We start from the raw sequence: 21,943 nt of genomic DNA, 5'->3' as shown, positions 1-21,943 counted from the left end.
CCTGTAAAATTGCAGCAGGACCTCCCTGCTTTTGTACTCCATCCCTCTCGCAATGAAGGCCAACATTCCATTCGCCTTCCTGATTACCTGTTGCACCTGCAAACTAACTTTTTGGGATTCATGCACAAGGACCCCGAGGTCCCTCTGCACCGCAGCATGTTGTAATTTCTTCCCATTGAAATAATATTCCCTTTTACTGTTTTTCTTTCCAAGGTGGATGACCTCACATTTTCCAACATTGTATTCCATCTGCCAAACCTTAGACCATTCGCTTAACATATCTAAATCTCTTTGCAGCCTCTCTGTGTCCTCTACACAACCCGCTTTCCCACTAATCTTTGTGTCATCTGCAAATTTTGTTACACTACACTCTGTCCCCTCTTCTAGGTCATCTATGTATATTGTAAACAGTTGTGGTCCCTGCACCGATCCCTGTGGCACACCACTAAACACTGATTGCCAACCTGAAAAGGACTCATTTATGCCGACTCTCTGCTTTCTGTTAGTTAGCCAATTCTCTATCCATGCTAATACATTTCCTCTGACTCCGCGTAGCTTTATCTTCTGCAGTAACCTTTTGTGAGGCACCTTATCGAATGCCATTTGGAAAGCTAAATACACCACATCCATCGGTACACCTCTATCCACCAGGCTTGTTATATGCTCTAAGAATTCTAGTAAATTAGTTAAACATGATTTCCCCTTCATGAATCCATGTTGCGTCTGCTTGATTGCACTATTCCTATCTCGATGTCCCGCTACTTCTTCCTTAATGATAGCTTCAAGCATTTTCCCCACTACAGATGTTAAACTAACCGGCCGTTTGTCTGCCCCCTTTTTTAAACAGAGGCGTTACATTAGCTGCTTTCCAAACCGATGTTACCTCCCCAGAATCCAGAGAATTTTTGTAGAATATAACGAATGCATCTGCTATAACTTCCGCCATCTCTTTTAATACTCTGGGACGCATTTCATCAGGACCAGGGGACTTGTCTACCTTAAGTCCCATTAGCCTGTCCAGCACTACCTCCCTAGTGATAGTGATTGTCTCAAGGTCCTCCCTTCCCACAATCCCTTGACCAGCAATTTTTGGCATGGTTTTTATGTCTTCCACTGTGAAGACCGAAGCAAAATAATTGTTTAAGGTCTCAGCAATTTCCACATTTCCCGTTATTAAATCCCCCTTCTCATCTTCTAAGGGACCAACATTTACTTTAGTCACTCTTTTCCGTTTTATATATCGGTAAAAGCTTTTACTATCTGTGAAGTCGAGATGAACAGCACTCCAGTCTTCATGGAGGTGGACATGGGGGCGAGTCAGTCAGTAATGAATCAAGAAGCCTTGAGAGGCTATGGGACAATCAAACTGAATGACCCAAGTTGGTCCCGGTTCATGCAAAGCTGCTTACCTACACCAATGAACTTATCCCAGTCGCTGGCAGTGCGAATGTTAAGGTACTCCATGATGGCGCGATGCACAAGTTACCATTGTGGATTGTTGCAGGTGATGGGCCTACGCTACTCAGAAGATGGTGGATGGAGAAGATCCATTGGAGTTGGGAAGATTTCATCCCTCCAGTGATCGCGTCCCCCGTGCTCAGAGGCAAAACAAGCCCCCACCTGAAGTTGGATCCGACACCAGAGAGCAGACCAGCACAGCACCCGAGGCACAGACCGCTCAGCACGACTGCGTGGAGATGATCCAGCTGAGACGACCCCGACGCACCTTCCAGGCTCCAGTGGCAGGACTCTGGAGGAAGAAAATCAGATCCAAAGGCGACTTTCCAGCTTCGGTGGCAGAACCCGGGGAGAAGAGGATCACAGCAGCCAACATCGTGGATGGAAGAAAGATGGTGCCCAAACCACGAGGTGAAGCGCTGAAGGAAAAGATGGTGGCGGCCAGACCACGAGGTGCATTGCTGATGGAGCAACACGTGATACCAAGAGAAGAAGAGGATTGGGGTAAAGATAGCAAGGCTCTCTGAAAGGAGGCCAGCAATCCGCCACACTTAAAGGGATATTCCCACATTCTCACTCAATGTAATAACAACTGTGAGCTAAATGTAAAGCTTGTAATTAATGATCAGAGTTTTATACATGTAATAGGCAAAGAAAAGTCGGGCGATTGCGTTCGGAGCTAATGTTTATCTACAATAAGCAATGAAACGTTGTGCAATGCAGGATTTCAACTGTATTCTGATAATATAGCGGGCAAACACCCATCGGAAGCACACAGGTCCAGCGGGCTACCCGATGCTGTAGCCTGCGCCCCTGGGACCAGAGTGATGCACCACAGAGTGTGGCCACAAGCAGCTAAAATAGACAAGCTGCAGAGCAAGCGATCTCAGGAGGGCAACGGCACCGGTATCGATACCCTGCCCCTGATCGGCTCCATCTCTCAGGCACCTGATGGCACCAACCGCCACAGGCCTGAAAGAGCAAACTGTGCTAAGGCGCAGCCCCCAGACCCCATCGCCACCAAGGCTACACCCGGGAACGAAGAGTCACCTGCAACAGTTCTCCCAATTGGGACCGGGACCAGCCAGGATCCCAAACCAAATAACGCCCGAGCAAGCAAGTTAGCAGTTCCCTGTGCCCTGCTAGATGACTTCTCCTCTGGGAGCAGTAGTGACCCAGGGCGCAAAGAGAGGACAGGGAAGTCACAGGCATCTGTGAATCTGCCCAACGTCAGGAGCAACAGCAAAGGCGCTGAGAGCTGGTAATTCGAGCCAACCGGGTTCCCACTGCCAGCACTGGGCAACGCGCCGCCACCAGGCTACCTGGACACCATCCAGCAGCTCTGGAACTAGCTTGTCCTCACGCACCGGTGCTGATCCCAGCACTGATCCCAAAGATGTACCATCAATGTATCTCACCAGTCAAATGTACTTGCCTCACAACTGTACCACAAATGCAATAATGTAAATGCAAATTTCCTTTTCTGGACTTGAATGTTTATGAATGTATATGAAAATGTTGAGCTACCCCCATGATCTATATGTTGGGAGCGAAAATGGATGTATGTAGCCATGGAACCGTCCCAACTGGTAACCACTACCCAATGTTGTGGCAATAAGGACTTGGGGGTTAACAGGGAGAGAGCCAAGCCAAAGCACAACCAAGGTGCAAGGGCTATTGGTACTTAGGTCTGGGGAGAGCTAAGCCAGAACACATAGTGCAAAGTTTTTAGCATAAAAGACTTGGGGGCGAGTGATGTTATATATGTATACTATAGACATACTCTCTGTATAGTCATCGTATAGTTGCATTAGATGGAGACTTGTTTACCGGAGGTACCATTAACAGGGTTCACACTGTATACACTATGCTGGCACCACCAGAGGTGCAACTGGTGGAGGCCCAGGGGTCACCTGTACACCACAGGTACCCAGGTATAAAAAGGAGTGCACCTTGTGGTATCCTCACTCTGGAGTTATATTAAATGGACTAAGGTCACTACATAGCAAGTACAATATTTTGCCTCGTGGAGTCATTATCAGAGCATCTAAAGATATAACCGGAGGCAGGCTGCAATACCACACGAGCAGGTTGCTCAGTTCACAGTGGTGTGCTGCATGTTGCATAATTTAGCGATCATGGGGGGACAGGAATTGCCACAGGGGACTGCGGGACCACCTGAGGAGAGAGTGCAGGAAACGGAGGAGGAAGAAGAGGAAAATAAGGGGGAGGAGGATGAGGAGAAGCTTCCAGATGAACTCATGGCACTATTCCCCCCCCACTCCCCCCAACAGCACCAGGGGTTGTCTTATGAAGAAAGGTTGAGCAGGTTAGGCCTATACTCATTGGAGCTTAGAAGAATGAGGGGTGATCTTATTGAAACATATAAGATAGATGCAGAGGGTAGATGCAGAGAGAATGTTTCCCCTCGAGGGGGAATCTAGAACTAGGGGGCATCGAATAAGGGGTCATCCATTTAAAATGGAAATGAGGAGGAATTTCTTCTCTCAGAGGGTCGTGAGTCTTTGGAAATCTCTACCCCAGAGAGCTGTGGAGCCTGGGTCATTGACTATATTTAAGGTGAAGCTGGACATATTTTTGAACAATACAGGAGCCAAAGTTTATGGGGAGCGGGCAGGGAAGTGGAGCTGAGGCCAAGATCAGATCAGCCATAATTTTAATGAATGGCGGAGCAGGCTCGAGGGGGAAAATGGCCTACTCCTGCTCCTATTTCTTATGTTCTTAGTAAAGAGTCAACCACTTTGGTGTGAGACTGGAGTCAAATAAAAGCCAGATTTCCTCCCTTAAAGGACATTAGTAAACCAGTTAGATTTTTCATGACAATCCGACAGCTTCATGGTCATGATTTTTAAAGATGAATTCAAATTCTCGAACTGCAAGGTGGGATTTACCCTCTGAATTATTTATCCAGTAAATACCCAACAATCTACTATATCCTAATTAGATGTGCCGGTCTCCGTAAAGGCACAAGCGATCCAGGAAAGCCGGCTGGACCACTGAAAATGAAGGCAATTTAAGCAAACATTTTGTAACAGCCGCCTTGGCGAGGGGTTAGAGTTCTCCAGGGGCACCTAGATCTGTATATTAAATTCATCCAACGGGGTTAAAAACTAGTCACTATTGACTCTATAAAAGAATAAATGATTCAGTCAGATGAAACAAGTATCTTCTTCCATATGCCATCATTCACTTAATAATCTTTGCCTTTTGGCCCAGTCTGGGCTGAATCGTGCTGATTACAGCACCATTGCTTTTCCACATCAAGGCAGTGTCTGCAAGAAGTCTTTGGTTATTTAACTGTTGTAAAATATACACCAACTTTTTAATTTTTATCATGTCTCTATTTTTATCATTTGTATTCTTTTAATCTTCCCTTTCCTGTCTTGCTGTTTCTATCCTTGTTCTTTCATCCCTTCCATCTGCCATTAATCCTTCACTTGTTTTCTTTCCTATATTACAACAGTGACCACACTTCAAAAGTACTTCATTGGCTGTAAAGTGCTTTGGGATGTCCTGAGGACACGAAAGGCGCTATATAAATGTAAATGTTGTTTCTTTCACAAGGACTAACTCTAATCAGATTGATGAAGTTTTTCAATGCAACGTTCGAACATTTGTGAGAAAGAAAGAAAGACGTTTGAAGTGTAGTCACTGTTGTAATGTAGGAAACACATCAGCCAATTTGTGCACAGCAAGCTCCCATAAACAGCAATGTAATAATGACAAGATCATCTGTTTTGTTATGTTGATTGGGAGATAAATATTGGCTAGGAACTAGGGATATCTCCCTGTTCTTCTTCAAAATAGTACCATGGGATTTTTACATCTACCAGAGCAGGCAGGGTCTCGGTTTAACGTCTCATTTGAAAATTGGCACCTTTGACAGTGCTGCACCCCCTGAGCTCTGCACTGGAGTGTCAGCCTAGATTTTTGGGCTTAAGTCTCTGGAGTGAGACTTGAACCCACAACCTTCTGATTCAGAGGGGAATGCGTTACCAACTGAGCCACAGCTGAGACACATGGACAAATGGGATGGGTGGGGGGAGGGGGGCGGAGAATACTGGGGGCGGGGGAAATAAGAGAAATACAGCCGAGACTGAAACACTCTTCGATATATATGGAAAGAAAGGCAGATTGGAGGTTAGTATGAAAAATGTTTAACTTATCATCATCATCATCATCATCATAGGCAGCCCCTCGAAATCGAGGAAGACTTGCTTCCACTCTAAAAGTGAGTTCTCAGATGACTGTACAGTCCAATACGGTAATTACAGTCTCTGTCACAGGTGGGACAGACAGTCGTTGAAGGAAAGGGAGGGTGGGGAGCCTGGTTTGCTGTCTGCTCCTTCCGCTTCCTGCGCTTGATTTCTGCATGCTCTTGGCGACGAGACTTGAGGTGCTCAGTGCCCTCCCGGATGCTTTTCCTCTGTTTTGGGCGGTCTTGGGCCAGGGATTACTAGGTGTCGGTGGGGATGTTGCACTTTGTCAAGGAGGCTTTGAGGGTGTCCTTGAAACGTTTCCTCTGCCCACCTGGGGCTCGCTTGCCATGTAGGAGTTCCGAGTGGAGCACTTGCTTTGGGAGTCTCGTGTCGGGCATGCGGACAATGTGGCCTGCCCAATGGAGTTGGTCGAGTGTGCTCAGTGCTTCGATGCTGGGGATGTTGGCCCAAGCGAGAACACTGACGTTGGTGCATCTATCCTCCCAGTGGATTTGCAGGATCTTGTGCAGGCAGCATTGGTGGTACTTCGCCAGCACTTTGAGATGTCTGCTGTATATGGTCCACATCTCTGAGCCATATAGGAGGGTGGATATCACTACTGCCCTGTAGACCATAAACTTGGTGCCAGATTTGAAGCCCCTGTCTTCAAACACTCTCTTCCTTAGGCGACTGAAGGCTGTGCTGGCATACTGGAGGCGGTGTTGGACCTAATTGTCAATGTCTGCCCTTGTTGATAGTAGGCTCCCGAGGCATGGAAAATGGTCTACATTGTCCAAGGCAGCAAGTGAATTTTGATGACCCAGGGCAGTGCTGTGTGGCGGGGTCAGGTTGATGGAGGATCTTTGTATTATGGATGTTTAATGTAAGGCCCATGCTTCCATACACCTCGGTGAAGGTGTTGACGATGGCTTGGAGTTTAGCCTCTGAGTGTGCGCAGACGCAAGTGTTGTCCGCGTACTGTAGATCAATGGCAGAGGATGGGACAACCTTTGATCTAGCCTGGAGGCGGCAAAGGTTGAACACGTTCCCATTGATTCTATAGTTTAGTGCGACTCTAGCAGGGAGCTTGTTGAGAGTGAGATGGAGCATTGCAGCAAGGACGATCGAGAAAAGCGTTGGTGCGATGACGCAGCCCTGCTTGACCCCGGTCCGGACGTGGATTGGGTCTGTGGTGGATCCGTTTGTCAGGATCACAGCTTGTCAGGATCGTGGAGCAGGTGGAGGATGGTGACAAACTTTTGGGGGCAGCCGAAACGGAGGAGGACACTTCATAATCTCTCATGGTTGTCAAAGGCTTTTGTGAGATCAAAGAAGGCCATGCACAGGGATTGGTGCTGTTCCCTGCATTTCTCTTGCAGTTGTTATGCGGTGAAGATCATGTTCGTTGTACCCCTTAGTAGATGGAATCCACATTGCGACTCTGGGAGGAGCTCTTCAGCCACAGGGAGAAGAGGATTGAGGAGGATTCTTGCAATGACTTTCCCAGTGGCCGACAGCAGGGAGATTACTCTGCAGCTACCGCAGTCGGACCTGTCCCCCTTTTTAACTCAAATCACAGCAAACTGCACTTGAGGAGTTTTTGTTAATCAAATTTATTTTCCAACAGGATCAAGCATAAAAGTTGTATGTTTTATAAATTATGATTCCTATTGTAAAAACGCATCAAATTATACCTTGAAAAATAATTGAATTGTCATCATTTAGCCTCAAGGCAAAATTCTGCTGTCAGCCAATTCTGCAGCTGCTGGTTTCATTCACATACTCTAAACATCATTATAAAATATTGGACTGTTTGTCTGTAAAGATGTGATAGCATGGTTTGATGGACAAAAAAAAGGAACCAATTAAATGTTTGCACTGCCCCGAACGAAATCTGAGGGAAGTGCAAGGCTTCTGACTCATTTGCAAGATTTTCCTCAGGCACAGTATGGCTTTAGAGTTAGTCTGACAAAGTATTAACTTACATAGTTGTTATTATTTCAATAAGATATGAAGATCTCTTTTTAAATTGATCCTCAATCAGCTTTGCAACAGTTTTTTTTTAAAAAGATGCAGTTGTCTAAAAGTGGTTTCTAAATGTGTCACCAGATTATGAGATTTGAGCATTCTTATCAGGAACAAGGGCAATAGCTTTCTGACTGGAATCTATTTGGAGATTGAATGAATCAGTTTTCACAGGAAGCATAATTGAAAATAAAGCATCAACTGTACAGAAAAGATTTTGTTTTAGGAGGTGGAAAAAAAGAGAAAATGCAAAGTTACGAAGAAGCGACTGCTTTCCTGGGAGAATGGGGACCCTACCAACGGACAATTTTCTTTTTCCTAAGTGCCACCATTATTCCAAATGGCTATATGGTTCTGTCTATGGTGTTTCTGGCAGATATCCCTCAGCACCACTGCCGTCTGCCTATCTCTTCAAATGTGACCACTGGAGAACCTTCCTTCATGAATGTTCAGCCATGAACTCATTGAATGGTGGTGCAGGCTAGAAGGGCCGAATGGCCTACTCCTGCACCTATTTTCTATGTTTCTATGTTTCTATGAATCTGAGCTTAGTGCTGCCCATGGAGGAAGTGGATGGTGAGCAAACATACAGTAAATGCACCAGGTACAGAATTCACATGGAAGACGGTTTCAATGACACAGCACGTGAAACAGAGCCCTGTGTGGATGGCTGGGTGTGCAGCACAGACAGATACATCTCTACTATTGTCAGTGAGGTAAGAAACTCTCATTCTATGTGTCGATATTGCACATTTTTGTACATGGGTTGAATTCTCGCAATCTTCAAAATAATGGGCTCAATTTTCCCGGGTCATTTGAGCCATTTTTTTGCCGTGCGCCGTTTTTTCTGGCATAATTATTTAATTCAAAGTTTTCCCCTGGAATCTGCTCCGACGTAACTGCTTTAGTTGCGATTTTTCTACGCTAAGATTTTTTGACAACATAGTTACTTCATGTCTGCACCAGTTTTCAGCATTTTTCGCAGTTTTCCCAAAATGTTTTTATCCTAGGTCCACTCCCGAAAAACCTTCTGGTGAGTTAACAGAAAGCAGTGCACATTGAAAAATCGGTGCTGAAAGAAGTCATTGTTTTACATCAAAGTTTTTGGAGGGAGTCTCTAACACTTGAAATATCCATAATACAATTCAATTTTTTTTACCTTTCAACGGAGTACATGGAAGTTTCTTGGATTTCTGAAGTTTTCATTTTTTTTTACTCACACGCCACAAGCAGGGCTGGAGTGGGGCTGTCAGAATCTGTCATGTATTCTACTGTCATTGTAATCCATGTATAAACTGACCTAAGTAGCACACCGTGAGAACACTGACCACTAGGTGGTGAACTTGTGGGAAACACTCTTAACCTGGACTTTCAGGTATAAAAGGGGAAGCTCCACCCATCTTCTCCACTTCAGTCCTGGCTAATAAAGGACTGGTCACACTAGCATGGGCCTCGTGTGCATTTGTACTGTATAGTAAGGACATATTATTGGCGATGAGAATCTGGGATTTAAACCACCCGAGCATGGCCACTAGCAGCAAAGACGAGAGGTACTGTGTTGGTGATGATTGGGACGATTTTATTGAGCGACTACAGCAAAGTTTCGTCACTAAGGAATGGCTGAGATAGGATTCAGCCGACAAACGCAGGGCTCATCTCCTGAAAGTTTGTGGATCTAGGACATACTCCCTGATGAAGGACCTTCTAGCGCCAGAGAAGCCAGCAGACAAGACTTTTGAAGAGCTCAGTAAGTTGATCGGGGAACACTTTAAACCGGCGAGCAGCATGCACATGGCGAGACACCAGTGATACACGCACCGTCGGCGAGAAGGGTAAAGTGTTCCAGACTTCGTGGCAGAACTCAGGCGACTGGCAAGCCTTTGTAAATTCCCAGATGAATGCAGAGCGGAGATGTTGTGAGTCATTTTTATTGAGGGCATCGGGCACGCTGGGGTTTTCAGGAAACTGATTGAGACCAAAGACTTGACCCTGGAAACGGTGGCTTTGATGGCCCAGACATTTATCTCAGGGGAGGAAAAGACCAGAATGATGTTTGACAAAAATCTTGGTTTAAGTGCAGCAAATGGACAGGGAGTCAACATTGATAATGCGGCACACAGTTCTCCAGGCTGACATGCCTGAGCATGTAGTCGAACCCAAAGGGAGAATTCAACAGAGACAATGGCTTGTTGAACGACGATTCATGCCATCGCAAGGAACAATGCGGCCAGTAATGGGGCCATCAACACCTGTCAATGGTGCATTTAAGGAAAGTTACAGAGACAGTCAGAGATGATCAACTGGTAATGGACCTTTTGTTTCTAACAACGGCTCATGTTGGAGGTGTGGAGGCAAACACACAGCCAGAGCTTGCAGGTATCAGCAATATACCTGCAGAAATTGCAACGTCAGTGGTCACTTGGCGCGTATGTGCAGGAAGCCTGCAGCCAGGTTGATGTACGAGGAGGACGGGCCCGATGTAAGCCCTACGAGGCCAAATGGACACCGGTGGAAATCGCTGGAAGCTGAAGTTCAGCGAGTTCATGTAGAGCACATATACAGTTCATACAGCAGGACGCCACCGATAATGATGAAAGTGCTCCTCAATGGCATCCCAGTATCAATGGAGCTAGACATGGGGGCCAGCCAGTCCCTGATGAGTATCAAATAATTCAAAAGGTTGTGGGTGTCCAAGGCCGGGAGGCCAAAATTATTACCGATTGACGCATAGCTACGGACATATACAAAGGAGGTCATTCCGGTGCTAGGCAGCGCCACAGTAATCATGACCCACAAAGATCTGGAGAACAGCTTGCCACTCTGGATTGTCCCGGGGGACAGTCCCGCACTGCTGGGGAGGAGTTGGTTTGCTGTCATGAACTGGAAATGGGGCGATGTCAATGCAATTCCTTCTGTGGAGCGAATATCAAATTTGACTCACTATTTCAACCCGGCATTGGCACTTTCATGGGGACCAAGCTAGTGATTCAGATAAATGCGGACGCCAGGCCAGTACACCACAAGGCCAGAGTGGTGCCGTACGTGATGCGGGAAAAGATAGAATGTGAATTGGACCGCCTGCTGAGGGAAGGCATCATCTCGCCAGTCAAATTCAGTGACTGGGCGAGCCCGATTGTGCCGGTGCTCAAGGCGGATGGGTCGGTCAGGATATGTGGTGATTATAAGGCAACCATCAATCAGGTGTCACTCCAAGACCAGTACCCGCTACCGAGAGCGGTGGACCTCTTTGCGACGCTATCCGGTGGCAAACTCTTTTCAAAATTGGACCTGACCTCAGCTTACATGACCCAGGAGCTGGCCAGTGAGTCGAAGAAGCTGACCACCATCATGACACACAAGGGTACAACAGATATCTGTTTGGGATTCGCTCGGCCGCCGCGATCTTTCAACGAAACATGGAAAGTCTCCTCAAGTCGATTCCAAGGACAGTGGTTTTTCAAGACGACATCCTCATCACGGGTTGCGATACTGAAGAACACCTCCACAACCTGGAGGAGGTGCTACGCAGACTAGACCGGGTAGGTCTGCGACTGAAAAAGGCGAAGTGCGTTCCTGGCTCCAGAGGTAGAATTCCTGGGGATGAGGGTAGCAGCAGACGGGATCAAACCTGCTGCGTCCAAAATGGAACAATCCAGAGAGCACCCAAATCCCGTAACACGACGGAGCTGCGTTCGTTCCTGGGGCTCCTGAACTATTTTGGTAACTTTCTTCCCAAATTGAGCACGCTGTTAGAGCCGCTACATGTGCTCCTATGCAAAGGTCGCGAATGGGTCTGGGGGGACAGCCAGGAAAGGGCTTTTGACAGAGCATGCAATTTGTTATGCTCCAACAATCTGTTAACGCTATATGACCCATGTAAGAAACTTGTGTTAACGTGCGATGCGTCGTCCTATGGGGTCGGTGTGTGTTACAGCATGTTAATGCCAAGGGTCAGTTACAGCCGGTAGCTTATGCCTCCAGAAGTCTGTCCCAGGCAGAAAGGGGCTACGGGATGGTAGAAAAGGAAGCACTTGCATGTGTATATGCAGTAAAAAAAATGCACCAGTACCTGTTGGTCAGGAAATTTGAGCTGGAGACAGATCACAAACCCCTAACAGTCCCTTTTGGCCGACAACAAGGCCATAAATGCAAATGCATCAGCCCACATACAGAGGCGGGCACTCACGTTAGCCGCCTATGACTATACAATTTGGCACAGACCAGGCACTGAAAACTGCGTCGATACACTCAGCAGGCTCCCACTAGCCACCACCGAGGGGGCAACCGAGTATGCTGCTGAGATTGTCATGGCTATTGAAGCTTTCGAAAGCGAAGGCTCACCCGTGACAGCCCGTCAGATCAAATTCTGGACAAATAGAGACCCGCTACTGTCTTTAGTCAAGAAATGTGTCCTGAATGGGGAGTGGGCAGCCACGTACGGGGCATGCCCTGAGGAATTTAAACCATTTCATAGGTGCAAGGATGAACTCTCGATTCAGGCCGATTGCCTACTATGGGGAAACCGAGTAGTCATGCCCCAGATGGGCAGAGACGCGTTCATCCGAGAATTCCACAAGGAGCACTCGGGCATTGTCATGATGAAGGCAATTGCCAGGTCACACGTTTGGTGGCCGGGGATAGATTCAGACCTGGAACTTTGTGTTCGCAGGTGCAACACGTATGCCCAGCTGGGCAATGCACCCAGGGAAGCCCTCCTTAGCCCCTGGTCCTGGCCCGCCAAGCCATGGTCACGCATCCATGTGGACTACGCAGGTCCTTTCATGGGAAAAATGTTTTTGCTTGTAGTAGACACCTACTCCAAATGGATCGAGTGTGACATTCTCAATTCAAGCACATCCTCTGCCACGGTAGAAGGTCTACGGGCAATGTCCGTCGCTCATGGTCTACCGGACGTCTTGGTCAGCGACAATGGCCCGTGCTTTACAAGCATTGAGTTCCAAGACTTCATGGCAGGAAATGGTATCAACTATGTCAGAACGGCACCGTTCAAGCCGGCCTCAAATGGCCAGGCAGAACAAGCAGTGCAGATAATCAAACAGGGGATGCTCAGAATCCAAGGGGGTTCCCTACAAAGCCACTTATCACGCTTCCTGTTGGCCAATAGATCCCGAACACACTCGCTCACAGGGGTTCCACCTGCAGAGCTGCTAATGAAAAGGCCGCTCAAAATCAGGTTATCCCTTATACACCCCACCATGAAAGAAATTGTTGAGAGCAGACGCTGGTCACAATGTGACTACCATGACGGGAATGCGAGGGCACGATGTATTGATGTCAATGACACTGTCAACTACGCTGCAGGGCCCAAAAGACTCACAGGCAATGTGATTGCCAAAGAGGGGAATAGGATTCTGGTAGTTAAACTTACCAATGAACAAATCTGCCGCAAACACATGGATCAAACTAAAAGGAGGTTCAGCAACCCCATAGAAGAAGCAGAGGAAGAACACGACATAGAGTGCACTCCACCATAAGAACATAAGAAATAGGAGCAGGAGTAGGCCATACAGCCCCTCAAGCCTGCTCCGCCATTCACTAAGATCATGGCTGATCTGATCATGGACTCAACTCCACTTCCCCACCCGCTCCCCATAACTCCTTATCCCCTTATTGTTTAAGAAACTGTTTATTTCTGTCTTAAATTTATTCAATGTCACAGCTTCCACAGCTCTCTGAGGCAGTGAATTCCACAGATTTACAACCCTCTGAGAGAAGAAATTTCTCCTCATCTCTGTTTTAAATGGGCGGCCCCTTATTCTCAGTATCCAACTGTTTCCTCAATGTTTCCAGGGTTTTACCTCCAGTACCCCATCCAAAGCCCATTCCAATTGCTGATCACTCTCAAAATAAAAAAACAAATCAGACAGACTTTGTACACTATGCACGATAACTTTGCAGCAAGATCTAATGAATTAAAATTCTCTGAGACAAATTTTCAGTTTTAATCCAGGTTTTGCTTTTTTTTCTAAATAGCATCTGATCTGTTTGTACCCTTTTATGATCCAAATGTGATTATTGATTTAGACCTGTTCGATATTTTTAACACCAGGATAACTGAAGTGCCTTACTGCAGAGCATATTCTGATCTACCTTCTAAAGGCACATCCGAGCTAAACCGTTGAAGATACTTCAAGCATAACATGCGCTTTAAATTAAATATAATATATGTTTGTTGTTTAAAGTTAAATCTTAACTTTTTAGTGTTTGAAATTAAATATATGTTTGCTGTTTAAAGGTATGGAAAAAAAGTTGTTCTTTTTGGAGGCACAGCCTCTAAAAAGTACTTGCAATTTTGTAAAATTGTATCAGGTCAAAATATCGCAAAAGGCTTCACAAGATGAAGTATTTTTAAGGGCCGGTAACATGATGGTAGGCAACTGATGCACAGAGTGATCCGGTGCTCACTCCTCATATAATCAGGCTTGTCCGCTCTGAAGCCTTCAACTCGCCTGATGGGCTCAGCACAATCCATTACAGCTGTCCAAAGAGAAGGCTGCAGGAATCCTGTGCATCTTCATTAGAGCCGAGAAAGTTACTCAAATTGGGGAGCTTGGCCCTAATATGATTGGACCACCCAGCAGTGCTTAAGATGCCCAACACCTGTTGAAATAGGTGCAGAAGAGGATGCACCAAAATAAAAATTAAAACCTCTCCTGGTGGCCTTTTCTTCTCCACTTTTCCTGCTTTGTTTCACCATTCCCACGCTTTCATCTCCCTAAGATTAAGGGGCCGCCCATTTAAAACTGAGATGAGAAGAAATTTCCTCTCTCAGAGGGTTGTAAATCTATGGAATTCTCTGCCCCAGAGAGCTGTGGAAGCTGGGTCATTGAATATATTTGAGGCGGAGATAGACAGAATTTTGAGCCATAAGGGAGTAAAGGATTATGGGGAGCGGGCAGGGAAGTGGAGCTGAGTCCATGATCAGATCAGCCATGATCGTATTAAATGGCGGAGCAAGCTCGAGGGGCCGTATGGCCTACTCCTGCTCCTATTTCTTATGTTATTATGTTCTCCCCTTCCCTCCCAACCATTACCTCTGCCATTCCCCTCCCACAAGAAAACATCCCATCACTCCATGGGCAGCCAGAAAATCCTTCGTGGTCTGGAGCCTGAGCTTGCAGCCCCTGCCCTCCCCCCAATTGATGCTCAAAATTGCGCGCGTTTTGGTAAGTGTTTTTTTCTCCCAAATTTCTCCTCAAACTCATATGCATATCGCGGAATGCAAAATATACCAGGAACCAGCACAATCAGGCAGCACTTTGGCTATGTTCACAATAAAGTAATGCAACTGAGTACTGTAGACATGCCTAAGTGTGACCTTAGCTCCTTTATTCAAACTCCAGAGTGTTAGTACAGCATGGGAGGCCTGTGCTCCCAAGAGATGCTGGGATCCCTTGGGAATCCAACAGGTATGCCCTCTGGTGGCGGTATGATACAGGTTACCTAGGGTTGCATACATAATAGTTTTGAAATGGAATTTTTAAAAACTCCGTTCCCTAGCCACTGACTCCATCCTTCTCCCAGGCAATTGTCTGAAGCTGAACCAGACTGTTTGCAACCTTGGTGTCATATTTGATCTTGGGATGAGCTTTCGACCACATATCCGCACCATCACTAAAACCGCCTATTTCCACCTCCGTACCATTGTCTGACTCCGCCCCGCCTTAGCTTAACTGCTGCTGACACCCTCATCCATGCCTTTGTTACCTTAGACTTGACTATTCCAATACTACCCTGGATGACCTCCCATCTTCCCTCCTCCATAAATTTGAGGTTATCCAAAACTCTGCTACCCACGTCCTAACTCGCATCAATCCCACTCACCCATCACCGCTGTGCTCGCTGACCTACATTGGCTCCCAGTTATGCAACGCCTCGATTTTAGCATTCTCAACCTTGTTTTCAAATCCCTCCATGGCCTCGGCCTTGCTATCTCTGTAACCTCCTCCAGTCTTACAACTCTCCAAGATATCTGCGCTTATCCAATTCTAGCCTCTTGCGTATTCCGGATTTTAATCACTCCACCATTGGCAGCAGCACCTCCAGCTGCCAAGGCCCTGATCTCTGGAATTCCCTCCCTAAATCTCTCCACCTCTCTATCTCTTATTTCTGCTTTAAGACTCTCCTTAAAACCTACTGCTCTGCCCTACTATCTCCTTCTGTGGCTCGGTGTCAAATTGTGTTTGATAACGCTCTCGTGAAGCACTTTGGGACATTTTGCTACGTTAAGATGCTATATAAATACAAGTTGTTACTGTTGAAAAAATGTTGCTGAAAATAATTTATTTGATATATTTAAACGTGATAACTTGGTGAACTTTGATTAAAACAGCTGAAAATCGGTTTATCACAAAAAATAAGAATTTCAGCTCCTCTAAGTAATCTAATTTTAAATTCCTGAAATTCACTTTTAAAAAAATATATAAAACTATTTTCTAGTTATATTGTGGTACATTAGTCAGTTTCTCAGTAAATTGAAACAAAAACGACATTCAAATTAAAAAAAAATATACCTTTTAGTATTTCTGCACCCCAAAGAACCTCCCTGAAGGCCTGCAAATGAGCGCAATTAACAGATAGTCCCAATGGTGATTAATTTTTGTGGGCGGGGCCTGATTCCAGCATGATGTTTTTAAAACTAGCGCAAAAAATCGCGATAAATCGATTTCCGCCAAACTCACTTTGCGCTTGAAATTCTGCGTTCTGTTGCGCTGGTTACGCCTATTTCGCCTAAAAACAGCACAATTGAGCGGGAGCTGCAGGCATCATGTTTTGTTTGTTAATCATGATTTAATTATCTTCAATGACTTTCTTTTCTCACTGAACAGGAAGTGAACTGTTTGGCAAATCTGAGAGGATTGCTTACACAACGGTTGGTATCTGCCTATCTTATGCCTTAGGCCAAAGTCTTCTGCCACTTTGAGCGTATTATATCCGAGATTGGAGGATGTTACTATTAACTTTGACCCTCCCAGAGATTTTATATGTGCCTCTATGGTGGTGAGTAAATTTATTATTCATTTATATAAGTTAATTTGGCTGTGAAAAGTAAAGACACAGGGCACTTTGAAAATTCCTTTACGCCCATTTTTCAGCCTCAAATGGGTGACACGCACAAAGCATGCATCCCAAAATTGGGCCTCAGGCGACATTAATATTACTTGGGTGAGCTGCCGGCTTCTGTTGCACCTCCACAGGCAGCTCGCACATTTTCAGAAGACGAAAGTCAGTCACTTGTTCTTGCTGGCAGCGGCCTGAGGATATGTCCCAGGGAAGGTGTCATGTATTCAACTGTCATTGTAACCCAGGTATAAACTGACCTAAGTTGTACACCGTGAGAACATTGACCATTAGGTGGTGAACTTGTGGGAGACACTCCTAACCTGGACTTTCAGGTATAAAAAGGGAAGCTCCACCCACCTTCGTCACTTCAGTGCTGGCTAATAAAGGTTACTGGTCACAGGGTGACCTTCTCTCAAGTATGGGCCTCGTGTGCATTTATACTGTATAGTAAGGACTTATTATTGGCAACGAGAAACTGGGATTTAAACCACGCGAGCATGGCCACTAGCAGCACAGATGAGAGGTACTGTGTTGGTGATGATTGGGACGATTTTATTGAGAGACTATAGCAAAGTTTTATCACTAAGGAATGGCTGGGACAGGATTCGGCCGACAAACGCAGGGCTCATCTCCTGACGGTTTGTGGATCCAGGACATACTCCCTGATGAAGGACCTTCTAGCGCCAGAGAAGCCGGCGGACAAGACTTTTGAAGAGCTCAGTAAATTGATCGGGGAACACTTTAAACTGCTAAGCAGCATGCACATGGCGAGACACCGGTTTTACACGCACCGGCGGCGAGAAGGGCAAAGCGTTCCAGACTTCGTGGCAGACCTCCGGCAACTGGTGAGCCTATGTAAGTTCCCAGATACATGCAGAGGGAGATACTGCGAGACTTTTTTATTGAGGGCATCGAGCACGCTGGGGTTTTCAGGAAACTGATTGCGACCAAAGACTTGACCCTGGAAACGGCGGCTTTGGTGGCCCAGACATTTATCTCAGGTGAGGAAGAGACCAAAGTGATGTTTGACAAAAATCTTGGTTTAAATGCAACAAATGGACAGGGAGTCAACATTGTTAACGTGGCACACAGTTCTCCAGGCAGACAGGGGCAATCGGACATGCCCGAGCATGTAGTCAAACCCAAAGGGGGTATTCAACAGAGACAATGGCTAGCTGAACAGTGATTCATGCCATCACAAGGGAAAATGCGGCCATCAACACCTGTCAATGGTGCGCTTAAGGACAGTTACAGAGACAGTCAGTGACGATCGACTGGTAATGGACCTTTTGTTTCCAACAACGGCTCATGTTGGAGGTGTGGAGGCAAACACACAGCCAGAGCTTGCAGGTATCAGCAATATACCTGCAGAAATTACAACGTCAGCGGTCACTTGGCGCGTATGTGCAGGAAGCCTGCAGCCAGGTTGATGTACGAGGAGGACGGGGACAATGTAAGCCCTACGAGGCCAAATGGACACTGGGGGAAATCGCTGGAAGCTGAGGTTCAGCGAGTTCATGTGGAGCACGTATACAGTTCATACACCAGGACGCCACCGATAATGATGAAAGTGCTCCTCAATGGCATCCCAGTATCAATGGAACTAGACACAGGGGCTAGCCGGTCCCTGAAGAGTATCAAACAGTTCCACAAGTTGTGGGTGTCCAAGGCCAGGAGGCCAAAATTATTGCCAATTGACGCACAGCTACGGACATATACAAAGGAGACCATTCCGGTGCTAGGCAGCGCCACGGTAGTCGTGACCCACAAAGATTCGGAGAAAAGATTGCCACTCTGGATTGTCCCGGGGGATGGTCCCGCACTGCTGGGGAGGAGTTGGCTGGCTGTCAAGAACTGGAAATGGGGCGATGTCAATGCAATTTCTTATGTGGAGCGAATATCATGCTCACAGGTCCTGGACAAATTAGACTCACTATTTTAACCCGGCATTGGCACTTTCATGAGGACCAAGGTAGTGATTCACATAAACCCGGATGTCAGGCCAGTACACCACATGGCCAGAGCGGTGCTGTACATGATGCGGGAAAAGATAGAAGGCGAATTGGACCGCCTGCTGAGGGAAGGCATCATCTCGCCAGTCGAATTCAGTGACTGGGTGAGCCCAATTGTGCCGGTGCTCAAGGCGGATGGGTCGGTCAGGATATGTGGTGATTACAAGGCCACCATCAATCGGGTGTCACTCCAAGACCAGTACCCGCTATCAAGAGCGGAGGACCTCTTTGCGACGCTATCCGGTGGCAAACATTTTTCAAAATTGGACCTGACCTCAGCTTACATGACCCAGGAGCTGGCGAGTGAGTCGAAGAAGCTGACCACCATCACGATACACAAGGGGTTGTTTGAGTACAACAGATGTCCGTTCGGGATTTGCTCGGCCGCCGCGATCTTTCAACGAAATATGGAAAGCCTCCTCAAGTCGATTCCAAGGACGGTGGTTTTTCAAGACGACATCCTCATCACGGGTTGTGATACTGAAGAACACCTCCGCAACCTGGAGGAGGTGCTACGCAGACTGGACCGGGTAGGTCTGCAACTGAAAATGGCGAAGTGCGTCTTCCTAGCTCCAGAGATAGAATTCCTGGGGATGAGGGTAGCAGCAGACGGGATGAGACCTGCTGCGTCCAAAACAGAAGCGATCCAGAGAGCACCCAGACCCCGTAACACGACGGAGCTGCGTTCGTTCCTGGGGCTCCTGAACTATTTTGTTAAATTTCTTCCCAAATTGAGCACGATGTTAGAGCCGCTACATGTGCTCCTGCGCAAAGGTCGCGAATGGGTCTGCGGGACAGCCAGGAAAGGGCTTTTGATCGAACACGAAATTTGTTATGCTCCAACAATCTGTTAATGCTATATGACCCATGTAAGAAACTTGTTTTAACGTGCAACATGTCGTCCTATGGGGTCGGGTGTGTGTTGCAGCATGTTAATGCCAAGGGTCAGTTACAGCCGGTAGCTTATGCCTCCAGAAGTCTGTCCCAGACAGAACGGGGCTACGGGATGGTAGAAAAGGAAGCGCTTGCATGTGTATGTGCTGTAAAAAAAAATGCACCAGTACCTGTTTGGCAGGAAATTTGAGCTGCAGACAGATCATAAACCCCTAACGTCCCTTTTGGCCGACAACAAGTTCATAAATGTAAATGCATCGGCCCGCATACAGAGGTGGGCACTCACGTTTGCCGCCAATGACTATATATTTCGGCACAGACCGGGCACTGAAATCTGTGCCGATGCACTCAGCAGGCTCCCACTAGCCATCACCGAGGGGGCAACCGAGCATGCTGCTGAGATTGTCATGGCTCTTGAAGCTTTCGAAAGCGAAGGCTCACCCGTGACATCCCGTCAGATTAAAGTCTGGACAAATAGAGACCAGCTAATGTCTTTAGTCAAGAAATGTGTCCTGAATGGGGACTGGGTATGGGGCATGCCCTGAGGAATTCAGACCATTTCACAGGCACAAGGATGAACTCTCGATTCAGGCCGATTGCCTACTATGGGGAAACCGAGTAGTCATGCCCCAGATGGGCAGAGAGATGTTCATCAGAGAACTCCACAATGAGCACCCGGGCATTGTCATGATGAAGGCAATTGACAGGTCACACGTTTGGTGGCCAGGGATAGATGCAGACCTGGAACTTTGTGTTCGCAGGTGCAACACGTGTGCCCAGCTGGGCAATGCACCCAGGGAAGCCCTCCTTAGCCCTTGGTCCTGGCCCACCAAGCCATGGTCACGCATCCATGTGGACTACGCAGGTCCTTTCATGGGAAAAATGTTTTTGGTTACAGTAGACGCCTACTCCAAATGGATCGAGTGTGACTTTCTCAATTCAAGCACATCCTCTGCCATGGTAGAAAGTCTACGGGCAATGTTCGCCACCCATGGTCTACCGAACGTCTTGTTCAGCGACAATGGTCCGTGCTTTACAAGCATTGAATACCAGGACTTCATGGCAGGAAATGGTATCAACCATGTCAGAACGGCACCGTTCAAGCCGGTCTCAAACGGCTAGGCGAAACGAGCAGTGCAGATAATCAAACAGGGGATGCTCAGAATCCAAGGGGGTTCCCTACAAAGCCGCTTATCACGCCTCCTGTTGGCCAATAGATCCCGACCACACTCGCTCACAGGGGTCCTACCCGCAGAGCTGCCAATGAAAAGTACGCTTAAAACCAGATTATCCCTCATACACCCCACCATGAAAGAAATTGTTGAGAGCAGGCGCTAGTCACAATGTGACTACTCTGACGGGAATGCGAGGACACGATGTATTGATGTCAATGACCCTGTCTTTGTCTTCAACTACACTGCAGGGCCTAAATGTCTCGCAGGCACTGTGATTGTCAAAGAGGGGAATAGGATTCTGGTAGTTAAACTTACCAATGTACAAATCTGCTGCAAACACGTGGATCAAACAAAAAGGAGGTTCAGCTACCCCACAGAAGAAGCAGAAGAAGAACACGATGTAGAGTTCACTCCTCCACAGGTGACCGAACATCGGAACCAAGCGGAGGAGAGACCAGTCACTATGGGCAGTCCAGACAGGCCTGAGGCACCACAAACAGCAGACACTCAGGCCAGCACCCAGCAACCGGAGCCCCAACTCAGGCGCTCTACAAGAGAGATTAACCTGTGATCCCAATAAGACTTTGGGGGGGGAGGTGATGTCATGTATTCAACTGTCATTGTAACCCATGTATAAACTGACCCAAGTTGTACACCATGAGAACATTGACCACTAGGTGGTGAACTTGTGGGAGACACTCCTAACCTGGACTTTCAGGTATAAAAAGGGAAGCTCCACCCACCTTCATCACTTCAGTGCTGGCTAATAAATGTTACTGGTCACAGAGTGACCTTCTCTCAAGTATGGGCCTCGTGTGCATTTATACTGTATAGTAAGGACGTATTAGAAGGGGTGGAATGGCAAGGGGTGGGGGCTGCAATTAGGAGTACAGTGGAGGTGGGGAACTCTGTTTTGGAATAAATGTTTTTAAACTTACTGGCTGCTGAAGATTCCTATGTGGGGCAGGCCTAGCTCCTCCCTAATGGGAAGGGCCATCGCTGCAGGCTCTGCAATTTAAAACAGACCTACCTGGACCCCTCAGGTAGCAGCAAACCCACCCGATCAGCCCGGCAC

At 47.0% G+C, this 21,943-nt stretch overlaps 1 pseudogene; it reads left to right on the top strand.

The window, feature by feature from the left end:
- Positions 1-21,943, top strand: part of LOC139234928 (organic cation/carnitine transporter 2-like) — a 109,253-nt pseudogene that overhangs the window by 7,688 nt on the left and 79,622 nt on the right.

The sequence above is a fragment of the Pristiophorus japonicus genome, chromosome 1 (assembly GCF_044704955.1).
Source record: "Pristiophorus japonicus isolate sPriJap1 chromosome 1, sPriJap1.hap1, whole genome shotgun sequence".
NCBI lineage: Eukaryota > Metazoa > Chordata > Chondrichthyes > Pristiophoridae > Pristiophorus > Pristiophorus japonicus.
The sequence above is the reverse complement of the archived record's forward strand: the minus strand, read 5'-3'. Positions and strand labels throughout refer to the sequence as shown.